Source organism: Chanos chanos, chromosome 8 (assembly GCF_902362185.1).
Source record: "Chanos chanos chromosome 8, fChaCha1.1, whole genome shotgun sequence".
Classification (NCBI taxonomy): domain Eukaryota; kingdom Metazoa; phylum Chordata; class Actinopteri; order Gonorynchiformes; family Chanidae; genus Chanos; species Chanos chanos.
In genome coordinates this window covers 21,149,020-21,167,549 of record NC_044502.1, presented here as the reverse complement: position 1 = coordinate 21,167,549, position 18,530 = coordinate 21,149,020, and the positions used below count along the sequence as shown (strand labels likewise).

General features: G+C 39.8%; 1 pseudogene; it reads right to left on the bottom strand.

Annotated features, from left to right (window-relative positions):
• The window catches only part of LOC115819451 (Ig heavy chain V region XIG14-like), a 230,348-nt pseudogene that overhangs the window by 115,824 nt on the left and 95,994 nt on the right, over window positions 1-18,530 (bottom strand).

Here is an 18,530-nt window from a genome sequence, read left to right as displayed (position 1 = left end):
TTTAGAGGGGTCTACCTCCAATTCCACACCTTCAAAGGGAAGATCTTTAAAACTGTCAACTGCAGCCTGTGATCTGGTTCTAACCACATTGCAGGACTGCGACTTAGGCAGCAAATCACATAGGATAGGCACATCCTGACCTATGACCACAGAGTACGGCAACTTAGGAGCAAGAGCAACAGGCATAAAAAATGTCTGACCATCAACCGTGAGATAGACCTCAGTAGTAGGGTAAACTCTCTCGTCCCCATGAACACAACGCACTCTCACCTTAGAGTCACTCCACTCCTCTCTGGGTACCAAGCTTTCGCAAACAAGGGTCTGGGAACTCCCTGTATCAATTAAAGCCCTTTCCTGCTGGCCATTAACAAGCACTGATACAGTGTGACCACTAGCCCGTTCTGCAAAAACCACCTGAGCTGGCCTAGGCACAGAGCACACAAAAGACTGCTTGTTCTTTTGAACCTGGCAAAAAGGCTTGGTGTGGCCTAACTCCCCACAATAAAAAAAATCTCACCTCCTGTTTGTATGCCCTATCCGGTGGATTGGTGTAGGGTGTGGGTGTCTTGGAATGAGGTTTACTACTAGTGTATGTTCTACTAATGGCAAGACGTGGACCCCCTTCACCCCTTTCAGACTTACGCTTGGCCTCTTGCTCCCGGCTGAAGAAGGTCCTTCCGCTGCCTTTTCTGGCTGAAAGGAAGACTTCTGCTAGCTGTGTGGCCTTCTCCGCTGTCTGGGGGTCAAGCTCCTTAATCCAGACTTCCATCTCAGGGCTAACCATCCGGAGGAACTGCTCCAGGATCATCATTTCAGCCATTTCCTTTACCGTTTCTTCTCGGGCTTGATCCATTTGAAGAAGTTCTCCTTCAGGGGCACATAGAGTTCCCGTGGCGTCTCACCCTGGTGAATGTCCATGGATCGAAACCTTTGATGGTACCTCTCTGCTGTGATATTTCACTAAAATCTCATATCTCATAAATCTCATATTTCACTAAAATCGCAGCTTTGACCAGCTCATAGTCCTCGGTATCCTCGCACTCCATGGCGACATAGGCACTACGGGCCTTCTCTGTCAATAAGGGCATGAGGCGAATAGCCCAATCATCCCAATCAAAAGTTGTGAGGAAGTGTTCAATGTCATCATCTGGAGTCAGAGGATGTAGCTTGGGTTCTTTGAAACCAAATGGGGCCCTGTGCAGCTCCTCATGCTCCGGGGCTGACTCACGCACTGAATCTGCTTCCTCACTCTCCTCATATACTGGTGTTCGCCGACTTAGTTGCGACTGAAGCTGATGGAACTGGTGCTGGAGGCTCTTCCATCTTTGCTCCTGTCGGGCAGCATCTCTGTTGAGGCATTCATCTCTGGCAGCCTGCCTTTCCATGAGCATTTGCAGCATTCCTGCGAGCTCTGAGACCATGGGGACTGAGGAAGACATGGGCTGGGGTAGGGCCTCAGTAGTGCTTGCTGCAACTGCTTCCTCCTCTGAATCATCCGTCATGGCACCGCTTCTTAAGATCATGCCCCCCTCCTGCTTTTGCTTAGGCGGCATCCAACTTCTGACACCAATTGTGTCAGAGTCGTCTTAGGCAAGGAGGCAGCAGGAGTCAAGATTGTGGTTTGTGGCTGAACACCCGGTGAATTTATTTTTGTGCCAATAATGAACAGGAAAAAAAATGAAAGAAAAAAACAAACAAACCAAAACAAGAACGTATTTACACTATTTACACTATTCACACCGTTCTTGCCGGAAAACAAACAATAAATTCTGATCCGTCACAGCGCACACTGTGTGGCTGCACTGATTGTACTGATTTGGACATTGAATGTTTGGTTCTAGCAGGACAATTATTACTGCAACAGTTTAACTGTTCACATATCTTTTTATAATTACATTTCTTTTCTTTGTCTGGCCTGTTTTATTCTTGACAAAGTAAAGTGATGATTGACAAAAACAGACCAGAGGCAACTGATCTGAGTTAACACTATTTTAAATATCTTGTACAGTTTGTTCATGTCTGTCAGAGGAATATCCACTTATTGAAGACAGACCATTGTCATAATTTTTATTTTTCAATCAAATCAAATTGTTTTAGATGGTTTTAGACACGCCAGTAAACATTGATGAAGATTGCAAATGCTCTGCAAGTAAATCGTCATATCGTGCAATCACCTTTGCTAGCTCTCTATAGTTTCCCTTGTTGTCTGAATTGACCTTCTCCACATGCCCCCGAATGCCAACTCTTGCATGCCCAGATAAGCAGGGGCATCAAGCAAGCGCTTCAGGGTATCTCTATTACGGTGCACTTTTGCATTGTGCTGCGCGGTTTGCAGCCGCACACCCTCATCCACAATTTGATCAATCGACATCCTGCCCAGCAATTTCAATCGAACTGCAGCACCAACGTGGTCTTTACATTTATTGTGGTGTTTTGTTGCCCTTTCCAAATACTTGATGTCACTAAAACCCTGAACAGACCACGTTTGCGATTTCCTCATTAGCAGGCAAGGCCAGCAATACAGTCGATTGTTCTTTAGGCTGCCCGTGAGCCATGGGTGTTTCTCATGCCATGTGGTGTTGAAAACACTGACCTTACTATTTGGTTTATTAATCTTGATTTTTGGAGCTGGTCTCCCTGCTGCTTTAACCCTGACCTTCTCACTGTAGTCCAACGAATGGAATGGTGTATTATTTAATAAAACATGGACAACGTCCTCTGTTTCCATTGAGGCTTTATTAGCAATTAACAAAACTAGCTTCCAACAGAAAAAAATTTTTCGACTCAACACGACAAATCTTATCTCAACGGTATGACAAATGACACAAGACAAGACTCTTGCATGATATCATATCATTGATAACCCCCTCCCTCAAAACTCTAATTGGATATTCACCAGCGCAGTCAGCTCCGCTGATTGGTTCACTGATGTTAGGCGCTAAATCCAGAGCCCTTGGCTAGACCCGCCCAAAGGGAGGTTCGTCCTCCCTTACGGCCATTCACTTCCATGTTAAAAGCCAGGACTCACGAGCCCCTGGGGTAACAACCGTTTATAATGGACATCAATGGGAGGCTTGGGGAGGTCGGACCTCCGTGCAGGAATTTTCAGTTGCTTTAGAAGGTGCTGTTGGTATTTTGACACGGGGAGATGATTTTTGTGACTTCAACGTGTTTAATTTACGTGTATTTACTTTTCTCTTTGAAGTTTATTTTTCTCAGAAATTTTGGGGAGGATAGTCCTCCCTTTCTTCAATAGACGAGCCTCCACTAAGGTACATGGATATGCGCACGCAAAGATATACAGATATGTAGATACAGAAATGCGCACAGAGATGGGAATATGTGTGTGAGATGGGAATATGTGTGTGGATCCACATAAGTAGCTGTACCATCCATTATAGGAACAGCTACTTATGGTTATGAATCCTAGTATCCCCAGTCTTTGGAGGGAAGAGTCACCATCTCCAGAGATGACTCCGGCAGTGAGCTGTTTTTACAGATGAATAGTGTAACGAGTGAAGACACAGCTGTGTATTACTGCACTAGAGACTCACAGTGAGAGAGAGGAGTCACAGAGCCATACAAAAACCACTTCCTCATGCCTTGCCTATGTGAAATAAAATGTGACGATGATGTGAAAATTATGAAGCATACACTGGTATTGTATGTATTTCATTAACATATTATCATCACCATGAAACTGGACACAGATATAGTATCAGAACATACAGCATGTTCTGATACTCTAAGAAATACATAAGTGTTTCTAACAGCTGAGAACACGGCAAATCTCACACAGACACATGGCAGAAATTATCTTAATATCAAATAGCCCCCCTAAAAGTATAGCTGTGACCTTGAGAGGGCAATATTTCTCCTCATATGACAGTCCATGCTGTCATTAAGGTTTGAGAGATAGAGATAGATTTTGTGAACGTGTGGCTAGAATCACTCACTATCAAAAGGCTTTCATGAATATTATCTGGTCCTGACAGAGCCAAAGAATTATATATAAAATATATAAAGCGAAAATGGAATAACTTGTCTCTGATCTGAAGTAAGAGTCTCACATTCAAAGTTTTGAGCACTTTTAGACACCACCTTTTGGAGCTGTTAAACAGGACAAATACAAGTGAATAGCAAGTAAGGGTGGTGTATTTTATCAGTAGCACAGAAATATCATTTCAAATTTCAAGGGAAAAAATTAGAAGGACATGGGTGAAAATTCATGTGATGCGACTCCTTTATACAAATTCTCCCTCTTTCTGTCTCATGTGACTGACCAGTCTTTAGTTAAATCCTGAACAGCTTCTGAGCTCTACAGGAACCGTTCTCAAAACCAGTCATGTTCTCTGTGTCTCTAGTGCTGCTATTGGAAGCCACATCCTGTGAGTTTCTTTGCTCTGATAAGAAAAAAATTAAAGCCGCAGTATCTTGTAGTCCATTTTACTCACAGTTTAGAGTGTTTGACTGAGTGTCTCATGTCTTTGTAGTAATTATTGAATCTCTCCCAGGTGTCCACTCTTATGAGCTGATTCAGCTTGACATTCAGACTGTTTGTCCAGGTCAGCAAATGACTATCAACTGCAAGGACTCATATTCAGTTACTTACTCTGCTACAGCTTGGATTAGACAACCAGCAGGAAAAGTTCTGGAGTTCATTGGAATTTTCTGGTATGATGGGAGCTCAGACTATAAAGAGTCTCTGAAAAAGTTCAGAAAGTTCAGCATCTCAAGAGACACCAGCAGTAAAACAATAATATTACAAGGGGGCAATCTGAATACTGAAGACACAGCTGTGTATAACTGTGCCAAGTAGCAATAGTGTTAAATTATATTCTGTCCTGGTCAAACATTTCTAGGTTGGAGTTTGTAGTAAGCATAACCCTATGCCAACATAAATTCATACCTACAGTCTGCACATATCCCGACTTCTCTCGGGTCACCTTAAAAAACAAAGAAAGGAAAAATGTGTAACATATCATTAATCAGAGAAAAAGAGCATCACTTTATATATAATAGACTTTGTATAAAATACATATTAATATGTCTAATACTTTTCCAAAAAGTATTTACCCCTGAGAAACTGTAATAGTGATATATGCTCTCAGTTGGACATGATTTCTTATCACTCTATGTAAATCAAATGTTATTGGTGCCTGGTATTTGTCTAAGCATATTTGCTTTCTAAATTTACAAGTATTGACTGTCAGACATTCATTCAGTCTGAAGCCATATTTAAAAGACCTGGAGAATCTGATAAACTGACCTGCACAATCTCTGGATTCACATTCTGTGACCTTTATTTAGCCTGGATCAGACAGGCTCCTGGGAAAGGTCTGGAATGGATTGCGTACATAGACACAGCTACTTATAGCTGTGCCACTTACTATTCCCAGTCTGTCAAGGGATCATTCTCCATCTCCAGAGATGACTCCAGCAGTAAAATGTATTTACAGATGAACAGTGTAAAGAATGACAGCACAGTAACAGTTGGTGAAGCACTAGACTTTAGTGTTGTCAGTCTTTAGTTGGTTTATATACAGTCAGACGTTTGGCTGAATTTATCTGATGTCAAACTTGTCTCAGTTCAGAGATTAGACCTGCTCTACTGGTTCTTCTCAGAATCAGAATAGTGGTTAAGTTTTCCACTCAAGTCCTTTTCCAGATGTCTGCTTCTAAACTCTGATACAAATGTTAGAAATTCATGCATTTAAAGTTTCATGTCAATAAAAGTGAGAAACATGGTATCTATTCTACCAGATTGCTTGTGTCACTGAAGTATTGCATTATGGCTCCATTCTGGAGGTTTTTGTTTAGGGGAGCTGTGTGTCTCTAACACTGTGGCAGTCTTTGCACAGTAATACACAGCTGTGTCCTCAGTCTACAGGCTGCTGATTCCGAAGTAGAGAATATTCTGACTGCTGTCTCTGGAGATGGTGAAACGACTTCTGAATGTCTCCAGTCTCCAGTATCTATGGATCCACTGCCCCATATGATCCCAATCCACTCCATGGCTTTTCCCTCAGGCTTTCTGATCCAGCCAGTACCATAGTCAGTGAGAGAATAACCTGGCATTTGATAGGATAATTTCACCTTCTCACCAGAAGAGTTTAGTCAGGAGATGAGGTCAGAGAGATGCAATGTAGACCTGGAATATGGAGAGAAAACTGTTACTGTTGTTAGAGTTAGGAATGATGCAGTGTCATGGTGTGTGATAGAAATAATAAAACAAATAATGAACTTAACTGAATTTATGTTCTCACACGGCAGAAAGATCAAGAGGAGCAGAGGAACCCAGCTCATGACTGCTGCTGCTTGAGACAGAGTAGAACTGAAATGTAGACCCACACAGTTTTACACACACCTTCCCTCTGTGTGTGTTTGTGTGTGCAGTCACTTATATGTGTATTTATTTCTGTGCATCTGGAGGTGGGAGGCAGAGCAGAGTGAAATGAAAGACTGCTGTAAAGATTTGCATATAGTTTTTCTTACTCTGGATAAAACAGTAGAGCAGAGGTCTGGCCCATATCTGTTTAAAGTTCATAGGATAATAATCAATCAAATAAAACTCCTAGGACTTATTTTATGATCTTCATCTTAAATGTTGCTTGCCATCTGAGTGGTGTAAAACAACCAGAGATGCACTTTTTAAAAATTTAGTGTAATACTATAGCACCCCCTATAACTTTGTGGCTTGTAGAATAAGGAGCTGATTTTGCACTTATTTTGAAATATATTTTACTAAGCATGTATTTGTGCTTTTGTTTTGTAAAATTATCATATCAGTAGTTCTATAAATTGTGTTAAACTACTTGTTGCATGCCCTGATTTTTTTTTTTTGTCTCCCTCTCTGCTGGTCAATTCTGTGTAAGGCTTTCTCAGTCAGTTCTTGGTTTTCCTGGGTTCAGTTAATTATTCATGGTCTGCAGCTGTTTTGTGTTTGTGGTGCTTTTGTTCTTCTGTGTATAAACACCTGTTTGTGCTTTGTTCTGTTGTGAAGTCTTTATCTAACTTGTCTTGACTAACCTAGTGTGCGTTCTGATTAAGTCTAAGTGTTATCTCGATTCTTGTGAGATTCTGGCCTCAACCTTTTTTGTTCCTATGCATTTGCTTGCCCTTGTTCAATAAAAGCTGGAAACTTAGACATCCATGCAGTCATACCAGTTTTTGACAACATGTATGTCTTTTCTATCCTCTACCAAATATGCAGCACTGGACTTAAATCTAAAAATCACAAGAAATTAAAATTCACCATTGCCATGTATCCGCTTTATTCCAGTTTAGTATAATATTGACAGTTTTTCACATTGTAAGTGCAATAGGTTACCAAATCAGTCTTATAAAGGAATCAATCTCATAAAAAATATTAATCATTAACTTTGGTGTTTAATACCTTATAATTAAGCCATCAACTTTAATGAAATAATCCACTTATAACACCATGTTACAGCCTTAGCGGGTATTGCACTACTGATATATTACAATTACACTACGATGTCTGTAACACTCATGAAACAACTGATGAAGGCAATGGGAGTACTTTGTTTGCAGAGGATGGCATTTAGTGAATATTACCGCAAAAACAGACAAGGCAACATTCTATTCTAAAGATACAATTTATAAAAAATAATCAACACTACTAAGCAAACTAATACTGATATGGTACAATCAATAATCAGCAGCAAATAGAATGATCAAGGCACAAATGACAGTAAGAGGTAGTGAGGCTATGTGCAAGTTTTACAGTGTAGGATTAAATGAGTGTATGAGTGGGTTAATGCTAGAATGAGAGGAAATGCGTTTGTGAGTGTGGGTGTGTGCATGTGCGCACAGCTGAAGAGAGAAGGAGGAGCGAGGGACAGAGGCTGTGTGCAGGCACACAGAAGAGAGAGGGCACATCCGAATAGTCAAAAAATGTATGTCCTATGTCCTTTCCTAACCACTTTTCCTTGACCTTGATGGAAAACGTCACGAGGTCTAGGAAAGATGGGAAGGAGAATTCATAAGGACTTAGGAAAAGACAACCATGGTGCCAAGAGAATCCGACTGCACTTACACTAAGCTATGTAGTTATGTGACGGTGGATGTTATTGATGTGGGTCTGCTGTGGTAAAACTACATTGTTCCGAAGATGAACTACTGAAAGCGCATCTTAGACGCTTTGCTCTGTGCGCTCTTACCGTATTGTTAGGACTCCATATCTACTACTGTACATATCATCATTCTTAAGTTTCAGACGTGTTGAATTAAAAACATAATCTGGCTATAAATGTCTCATATCCCTTGTCAGTCATGTTGATCTGATCAATTTTTAGAAAACAGAATTTGATTTGTTTTGCAATTACAAATGCTTGTACTTCAGTACTAAGACTTACTTTTAATCAGAAATAGTTGGAAAATTGTTTGTAAATTACCTAAGTTCATATTGTGAATTTGAGCTGTTTTCTGTTAAGAATTGAAGTGAGAATGCATGTGCATGAGGCGGTTTGTCGTTAGAAACTGATATCTTTTGGAAAGCATATACACCTTTTGACTGACACCATCACTTTGTCATGTTACTTTTTTAAATTTTTTTATTTTACTTGTACAAGATCCGCAAATCCTTAATTTAATGCTTAAATAAGAAAACTTCAGCCCAATAATCTTTGTATCGCATCAAGGATACGCTTGACATTGTCCAATGGTTAGTGTTACATTCCCATAATTGTTTGTTTTCGTGAAGGGCCGAATGGTGCGTCGCTTTAAATGTTGCTGTCGCAAAGAATTGTGGGATGAAATGATCTCCTTTCCTTTCGTAAGGGATGTGTAAGTACATGATCCGTCCTGGCAGACCGATCCGTTCTGCATATGCGTGTGCTTCTGCAAAGGTCAACTAACCCTAACCCTATCCCTAACCCTTACCCTAACCGTCAGTGCGTGCATGTGCAGAACAGATTGTGCTTCCGGGATGGGTCATGTACTTACAGGATGGTCCAATGTACCCTATGTTAAAGGAGATAGGAAAGTAGGCATAGAAGCACCTTTTCTTAGCATTTAGATTTTTTTTTTATGCAATATATCAGAAGAATATACAGAAATATGACAAACAGCAGGATACATATAACAAATACAGATATGCTCAGGGTATACAAACAAAATACTTATAAAGTGAACAAAGAGAATGATGCACAGACTGTATGTGTTTTAACAGCTTTGGGATGTTTCCAAGTTTTCAGCGTTTGTAGATACTGTTTTCCAAAATATCACATTCAGGAACTCCAAGAAGAATATGCTCCTTTTTTTTGTTTGTTTGTTTTTTTTTAAAGAAAATGTGCTTACGTTCTTTTGTATAAAGTCATTCCAAAATATTTGACTGTAAATGTAGTCCCAAAAGAGGTGGAGTATCATTTCATCTTCTCTTTTACAAAAGGTACAAGATACATCAAGGTCCATTTTAAATTTGGCTAGTTTAGTTTTAACAGGATAACATCTTGTATGATCTCATAGGAAACTTCCTTGATTTTATTAGTTAAGAGAAATTTTTTTGGCAAAAGCCATGTCCAATTCCAATTAATATACAGTAATTAAAAATGTTGTCCCAATAAAATACTGCTAGGGGAGATGATACAGTATCCCTTTGAATTACTCTTCTAATACATTTGTTACTGGCTTTAGAACTAACTATGGGACAGCCACTGTCAATGTAAAGATTCTTGCAATTAAAGTCAGGAATTACACAATTTGTCCCTTTAAGACCGCTTGTATAAAAGGGCCATCAGTTGGGAACCTCTGCCTCAGAAGACAGTGCTTAAATGGTTGGTTGTCCAAGGAAAGTATAACACAGATTTACATACACTTACATAATTTCATAAAGTAATCATTTAACATCACCATCTATAGTCAGTCAGTTAACCCTCTCAGTATTTTTCCTATTTAAACACAAGTCCTTTCAGTCAGTTAAATATTTCACACTACCAATAACAACGTGTTAGATAACCAATGCATTGTGCAAGTTCTGTGTTTTTCCATCAGGCTGGCAGAGCTCCCCCTCCTCCCGATGCACCCCAAAGTCAACAAGTTGCACGTAAACCAAAGACCGCACCCATAAACTTCTCGTCCATGTCAGGATTAGCCATCTGTCCTGTCCATCCAGGCTGCCCTCTGACCTTACGACCAATAGGGTTAAAGATACAGGTCAGCATATATAAGACTCGCATCCCCCCCGATCGTCAGATCAACCCCCACTCTGGAGAGAAGAAGCCAAAACCTGGACAGTTTACGTTTATGCAGTGTGCGTCAGTGACGATTCAACCACACACACACAAATATACACCCACACCAGACCATACCAACCAAACCCCCTTTTTCATAAATTGAAGTGTGCTCATGTCATGCTGAGCATTTTAATAAATATAAAAAACCCAAATTGGATGCTTGGATTGTGTTCTGACCGACACCCCACGGTGACAGCAAGGTCCCTGAAACAGCGCAAAGGCACAGTGACACAGGGAGCAGCACACCTAACACTGCACTCTCAGTCACCCTCCTTTTCACCGCTAGACAATAAAAGCATTCTAACACCACTTTGAATAGCATCCATAACAATAGCATAGTCTCACGAAATAATAGGAAACTGAAATTCGTCAGGGAATTCCTCATATGTTAAAAGATGACCATTGATATTAAGTAGATGACTAACAAGAATGCCTCTATCAAACCAAGCCTTGTTAAACAGTGTTTTGTTTTTGTATGTTCTGTCTCTATTACTCCATATATAACATCTGTTTGTAAATTAGGGACTAGCTTAAGAGCGTTTGCTTTGAAAGTCTGACAGTTTCGCAGGGATTTTCGTGATATAATAATTGCATCTAAGGAAAAAAATAAGACCACCAAGAGAATTAAAGACATAAGCAGGGATATAATTCTAAATGGAAATTGGACCTTCAAGGAATGACTTTATCCATTTCAATTTAAATGAGTGATTGAGGGATCAAAATTCCAGGGCATTAATGCTTTGAGTTTATTAGTAATAACACTTTTTTAATATAGTGAGATTTCTTCTTCCAAATAAAATCAAATATAATTTTGTCTATTTTGGTGCGTAGACTCTTGGGGACTTCTAAGGTTAATGCAGTATAAATAATTCTTGAAAGCCACTCTGCTTTGGCTACCAAAGATCTACCCTCCACCCCCCCCAACCGCTGAAGGTGCAGCCGGTTGAGCTCTCATTACATTACTAATGTATGTTATTAACTCATAGTTCATTTCACAGTTAACACTGTAACACATGTAAATCATGAAATTATTATTCTATTTAAAGTTTCGTCAAGTTGTATATTTTGTGTTAGGTATTACGGTACACAAACACACACACACATTATATATATACACAGAGTATATATGCAGTATGTATCTATATCTATATCTATACATATCTATATCTATCTATCTATCTATCTATCTATATATATATATATATATATATATATATATATATATATATATATATATATTGACACACTGGTCTGAGATAAGTGAAACAGAAAAGACAGGATTTTCATGTGCCCTCACACTGTGGAGGGCAAAACTCTAAGGACAGTGGTGAATGAAACCATGTCTCATCTCATATTTCACATCTCATATTCTGGCAAAATGTCAAAATAGCAAAAAATTGGAACAGACATTTCTATTAAATACTTTTCTTTAGCTCCAACCGTTCTACCCAATATAATCACATACTGGATCTGTACATCTATGTGAACTATTCTTCCCTGTATAATCACCCCTTTATAATGGTCTATAATATTCCTATATTCCTATAATGTCTTTTTATTCCTCTGCATATTAAAATGAATGTAAACATAGCTGACCTTTGATGATGTAACCTTGAAAAATGAGAAGTCTTCACAGATTCCAAACTCTGATCACAGTGTTTCTCACTGAATCTATTTAAGTCTCTAGAGGGTGGACTGTGCAAATACTCCACTTCAGTCCTTTATAATCTCATGTCTCTTTTCATCTCTGGCTGTGCACAGTATTTTCAGAAGCAGCTCCTGTCAGCTCAGCTATAGAATCAAGAAATCTTTTGTTTTTGATCATCATGTTGATGTTCAAACAATGTAAGACATTTCTTAACATTTAATTGCATTTTGATGTATGAATGTAAATATTTTCCAGTTTCACATGATGTCCTTAAATTTAAATTTGTTCTTACTTTATTATATTCTCTTTGTTTACAGATGTAATGGGTCAGACACTGACTGAGTCTGAACCAGTGACCATTAAACCTGGTGGATCTCATAAACTGACCTGTACAGCCTCTGGGTTTAACTTTGGTGGCTCCTATATGGCTTGGGTCAGACAGGCTCCTGGAAAAGGACTGGAATGGGTGTCAACTATTAGCAGTGGTGGTGGTGGTAGTAAATATTACTCCAGTGCTGTTCAGGGAAGGTTCACCATCTCTAGAGACGACAGCAAGAATCAGCTCTATCTACAGATGAACAGTCTGAAGACTGAAGACACAGCTGTGTATTACTGTGCCAGAGACTCACAGTGAGAGAAAAGGAGGTAGTGCTGTACAAAAACCTGATGGAGTTACTCATAGGAGTTTATCTGCAATAAATTCATAAGAAGAGGGAAACATTGTTAATAATTTTTTATGTGTTGGTCAATGTAAAATTTAAGATGACAGAGTGATGACTTGTAGAAAGCTGAGCAGGATGACTTGCCATGGAAACATTGTTAATAAGATTGATTTTTTTTAATGTGTTTGTCAATGTTAAAGTTCTGATATGCATTCTTGCAATTTCATTGCCATTATCAAGAAACAAGTAATGATCAATAGTATGATCTAATTAACAATAATGATTCATGCTATGGAGTGATGAGCTATGAATATAAAGCCAGAATATACTTGTTATATTGGTGACAGGTATGATAATTACCTGATTTTTCTTTTCTAAGGTGTAATTTCATAATTTGCTTTATTTGATTGTTGTTCATCTCGTCTAATGTCTCAGACTGGCTGACAACTTCCAGGAGACCATGCAATGACCAGAAGCACTGCAGTGCCTGTCCTCAATTTGGTTTAATGAATCACTGCTTGAATAATCTCTTTGACTGTTTAGATAGTTTGTCAGATTGACAAGAGAGATAATCTGATGACCAGATAGATTCTTCTCCAGTCTTTCTTCTTCTTCCAAAACTGTCCACTGATGACCACTGACTAAATCTGTGAACTTGCTAAGGTCTAGGAAGAGAACCATGTCATAAATAAACAATAATCAAAGACTTCAAACAAATTATAACACATTTCTCATTAACTCCAAGGTTTGTTCTACTGAATTACTGTAAAACTGAAACTTGTTTTCAATCCTTTTCCACATTTTACCACAGTAGAAAGCAGACATCAACTATGGCATTTCACTGGACTGTTATGGATATTTTTAACCCATGTAAATTCACACTGAACATTTCAATCTGAGATTCAGACTAGTTAGAGTGAAAGAGAGCAGAGAAAAGGGCACAATTTACTCAGTGACTGTATTTAAACCAGCAGAGGGCAGGCTTTTCAAACTCATCTCCCCATAAACACACACTTAGCTTTACTGATACTGATACTGATACTGATACTACTGATCTGCTCCAGCCACCACCATGCCCCTCATCTGAGGTAGAGGTAAGTGTGGAAATAACTGAGGGGTTCTGTGGATTTATCAATGCTGACATGTTGATACAACTTAACTAACATAGGCTAATACTAGGCTGTGTATGGCAAATTGTCATGATATTTCCATGCTGATATTTCCAGTCATACATGTATTGAATCTCCTGAGTTTTAACACACCTGCAGCAAATTCACCTAATCACCACTGGGGGATTTAAGGACTGCAGTTACAGGCACCTGTTTGTGAGGTATTGAGCTTGCTCTATTGAACGTTTCTTTGCTGATTGTATCTGATATTCTGTTCCTGTGTTTGACCTATTTGCCTTTTTGACCCTGCTCATTATCTCTCGATTTTGGATTGTTTGCACGGATTTCTGTTTGCTCTCTATTAGATTTTTGACCCTGGCTTGTGTTTTGACTAATACTGAGGATTCTGATTTGGATTTGTTGAACTGATTTATTAAAGAACAAGAGCTCTGCACTTAGGTTTTCTGTCGCATTCATCACAGTTCTCTCAATGTGTTTTGCTATGCAGGCTGGATCTGAGAATGTGTGGTCGCTCTAGAAGCGTATGCTTGAACTGGACTGCCCGAAAAAAATGCTACAAATAGTAAAAAAAAAATTGTGATTACATGTCATCTGACAAAGGATTTCAGGCCATTTTCACATTCTATCACTATAAGAAAATCACCACCTGATGTTTCTTTAATTGTCTTCAATATAAGTAGAAGTTTTAGGACAAAATAATGTAGGCTAGCCTACATGTCAGATCAAATAAGTATGATGAAATAGCTGAACACTGATGCTGTGAAATGACTTCCTATTCACATAATCCCCCTCGTGTTCTCCCAGGGGATATGCATACAGTCAGTCGCACCAATCACTCTCGGAATTCCTATGGAAAAAATGTGTTCTGTGTACAGGCCTGGTCTATTTTTTAACATGCATAGGCTAAGTATTTTTATATTGTGAATTACCTGCAATCGCACAAAAAGCCTCTTTGATCTTTACAACACGTAGATGGCCAGGGAACACAACAAATGCATCCAGCAGTTTAGTTACCGCAAGTACCACTTTGCGAATTGCACGGCATACAGTATTCTCACCACTTAAAGGACTTTGACGATCTCTAAACATCTTTACTCTTACACTCATTCAGTCTTACACTGAATACTTGTACATAGCCTCATTACCATCATATTAGCATTTGTGCTTTGATCATTCTATTTGCTGCTGATTATTGATTGTACCATATCAGTATTGGTTTGCTCTGAGGTTTCGCCAGACTGCCCCACATCTTTATTCTTTGTTAATTCTACTTTTCAATGATTGCACTGCACATTTAAATCCTTTTATCTGAGGTAAAGACAGAACCGAGTGAACGAGGAAAGAGAAAGGATGCCAGCTTCCTCATTGTCTCCATTTAAGCCTGCAGTGGGCAAGCTTTTCAAACTCGTGTTCCTATAAAACCCTACGTGAACACACATTCAGCTCTACTGATCACATTTGTTCTGATTTTATCACAGTTGCTCTACACAAAATCAGCAATGAATCCAGAGATCATTTGGTGCTTTTTCTTCTTGTTGGCCTCTACAAGGTAACTAAAGATTAATACAAATATTTAAAAATTAAAGTGAACTTCAGCGTAAGCATGACATCAAATATTCATTAAATGTTATGGTTTTTGTTTTAATAGCTATCCACTGTGATGAGATCAGACTGGATCAGTCTCCTGCACTGGTGAAAAGTCTGGAGAGTCTTTTAAAATCTCCTGTAAAATATCTGGGTTTAAAATGACTGACCATTATATGCACTGGATCAGACAGAGACCAGGGAAAGGACTGGAGTTGATTGGGAGAATGGACACTGGCTCAAATTCTGCTACTTATGCAGAGTCACTCTGAGGATGTCTCCATAAGTACACAATACATAGAGGCCAAGAGTCTGAGAACAGAAGACAGTGCTGTTTATGACTGTGCTATAGAGTAACGGTGACTGAAGCTGGTGAAACAGCTGTACAAAAACCACAGGCTACTGCTCTGATGAATCATGGTACAGGAACATGCGTTTTGTAAGAGTGAGAAACTTCTCCACTTGTTTTTCCATCAGAAACATTCAGATACGATTTGAGTCAAATGTATTGTTTACCAACATTCAGTTAACCTCTAACTGAAAAGTTTATAAGATATATTGCGTGTGAAAGACAAGAGTCCTTTGTGTGGCCCTGATGAACTCTGGATTATTGAAAGTCTGAACATCTACCAGGCAGAGAACAACAGGGTTATGGAGTTTACTCAAGGGCAAGGACACGTCCTAAACCTGGCACTGCAGAGTCAGACAAGAGAAATTTAACATTAATCAAATGTAGTCTCAACATGATCCATTTAAAATGGAGGCACAAATGTCCCCTCTAAATCATATGAATAAATTCTCTGTGATAAATCTGAGGATTGTTAAAAGAGGAGGAATTGTCAGTATACATAAGTTCTCTCATTAGGATGAAAAAGGAGTGAGTGTGTAGCACAAACCGCCACAGAACAGATCTTCCTGACCCTCTATGTGAGGTTATATAGCCTACTGAGAATTGCAGCCTGTTAAGAATTACAGTTCATACAGAATTACAGTTTATGGAGAATTACAGCCCATAAGAGATCAGTCTATAAAGAATTACAGCTAATATAGAATTACAGTTCACAGAGAATCACAGCCCATAGAGCTATAGAGACATTTTGTCACGGCCTGTGAGGCCTGGGATGTGGCGTATGGACCCAGAAGCCGACTCTTGTGAGATCTCTCAAAAGGGTGATTGATCAAAATTCAGCAAATCAAAAAACAGCAGGCAGTGTTCACAGTCAAAAAGGGAAATCCAGAGTCGGCACACGGGATCAGACAAAAGGCAAAATAGAGGCTTAGGCAAAAATTTGTGTCAAAAAAACAGGCAAAATTCATAAACCAGAGGTCAGTCCAAAATCCAGAATCATAGGAACACAAAAAGGGCAAACACAGTACTCACAGAACGCAGGCAAAGGTCAGAAAACACAGGGGTAAAAATTCTAATGAGAAGATGGTGAACAGGTGAGTTGAGGAAAGGCTGGTGATCGATGTGACTGCAAAAATCTGGAGTGGAACCCAGGAACAGGACATAAACAGGAGAGAGGGAAAACGTGGTTAGACAGTGGAAGGACCCGGCTGGATTGTGACACATTTACTATCCAAATCATTTTAGATCAAGGCCAAACCTCACGAGATGCCAACCAAATTTATTGTGGGTATTAGTTCCAAGAGGAAACTCAAATAAATTAACAGTAAGAAAAATAAAAAGCGAGGAACAAAATTGTATTCATTTCCTTTGCGTAAGAAGGCCTATATGGATCTATGGAGCATAAACAAATACATATAACATTAACAAAGCTCAAGAATGAATCATCAGACACAAGGTAAGTTTAGATGTTATGACACACTAAACACACCCTTCAGAACTAACATGAGCATGACTGTCTCCCGGTTCTCTCCTCACTCATCACACTGATCATAAACTCCTCCCTCAGTTCTGGTTCAGTCCCCAAAATGCTCAAACTGGCTGCTGTCACCCCCATTCTCAAAAAACCTGGACTCAGCCCTGACATCATGTGCAATTTTCGTCCCATCTCCAATCTCCCCTTTCTCTCAAAAATACTGGAATGTGTTGTCACCTCCCAAATCAAAGCCCACCTCAGCTCAAACGATTTGTTCGAACCATTTCAATCTGGTTTCCGTTCACAGTGCAGCACAGAATCGGCTCTGCTCAAAGTCACCAATGACCTACTCCTCTCCTCAGACTCTGGCCACCTCAGCATTCTCATCCTCCTCGACCTCACCGCAGCTTTTGACACCATCAATCACACCATTCTTCTTTCCCGTCTGGAATCCCATATTAACATCACTGACACTGCCCTCTCCTGGTTAAAGTCATATCTCACAAATAGACAACAGTTCATCAATATTAACAACTGCACCTCCTCCGTAGCCCCTCTGTCCCAAGGCATCCCCCAGGGTTCAGTGCTTGGTCCTGTCCTATTCATCCTCTACATGCTCCCCCTTGGCAACATCATTTGTCATCAGTCTCCACTTCCACTGCTATGCTGATGATGTCCAGCTCTGTATTTCCGCCAAATCCATCACCACTGCAACTTACTCTACTCTGACCAACTGTATCACTATGGTCAAATCCTGGATGCAAGCCAATTTCCTCATGCTAAACTGGGAAAAATCAGATATGATCATCATCAGTCCAAAATCCCTCACAAAAGATGCTCACAATGTTTGCCTCACCATCAATAACTCCACATTGTCTCCCTCCCCACACATCCGCAACCTCGGAGTCATTTTTGACAGCAACCTCTCTTTTGAACACCGTGTTAACCACATCACCAGAACTGCTTTCTTCCACCTAAAGAACATAGCTTGTCTCCGTTCATCACTCTCCTTTTCTGCTGCAGAAACTCTGATCCACGCTTTCATTACATCCAGGATTGACTACTGCAACAGCATTCTTCACGGCTCATCAACCTAAATAAAATAGTCCTAAATAAACTTCAATACATCCAGAACTCTGCTGCTTGCCTGCTCACTCGCTCCTGTTCCCGTGATCACATCACCCCGGTCCTTCAGAAACTCCACTAGCTTCCTGTCCCTCAACGGATCCAATTCAAAGTTCTCCTTTTCACCTTCAAAGCCCTCCATAACCAGGCCCCCTCCTATCTCACCAACCTGCTCCATCTCCACGCTCCTTCTCGAAGCCTCCGTTCCTCTGATGCGAAACTCCTGTCAGTACCATGCAGGACCAAGCACCAGACCTGGTGCGATAGAGCCTTCTCCATTGCTGCCCCCTCCCTCTGGAACT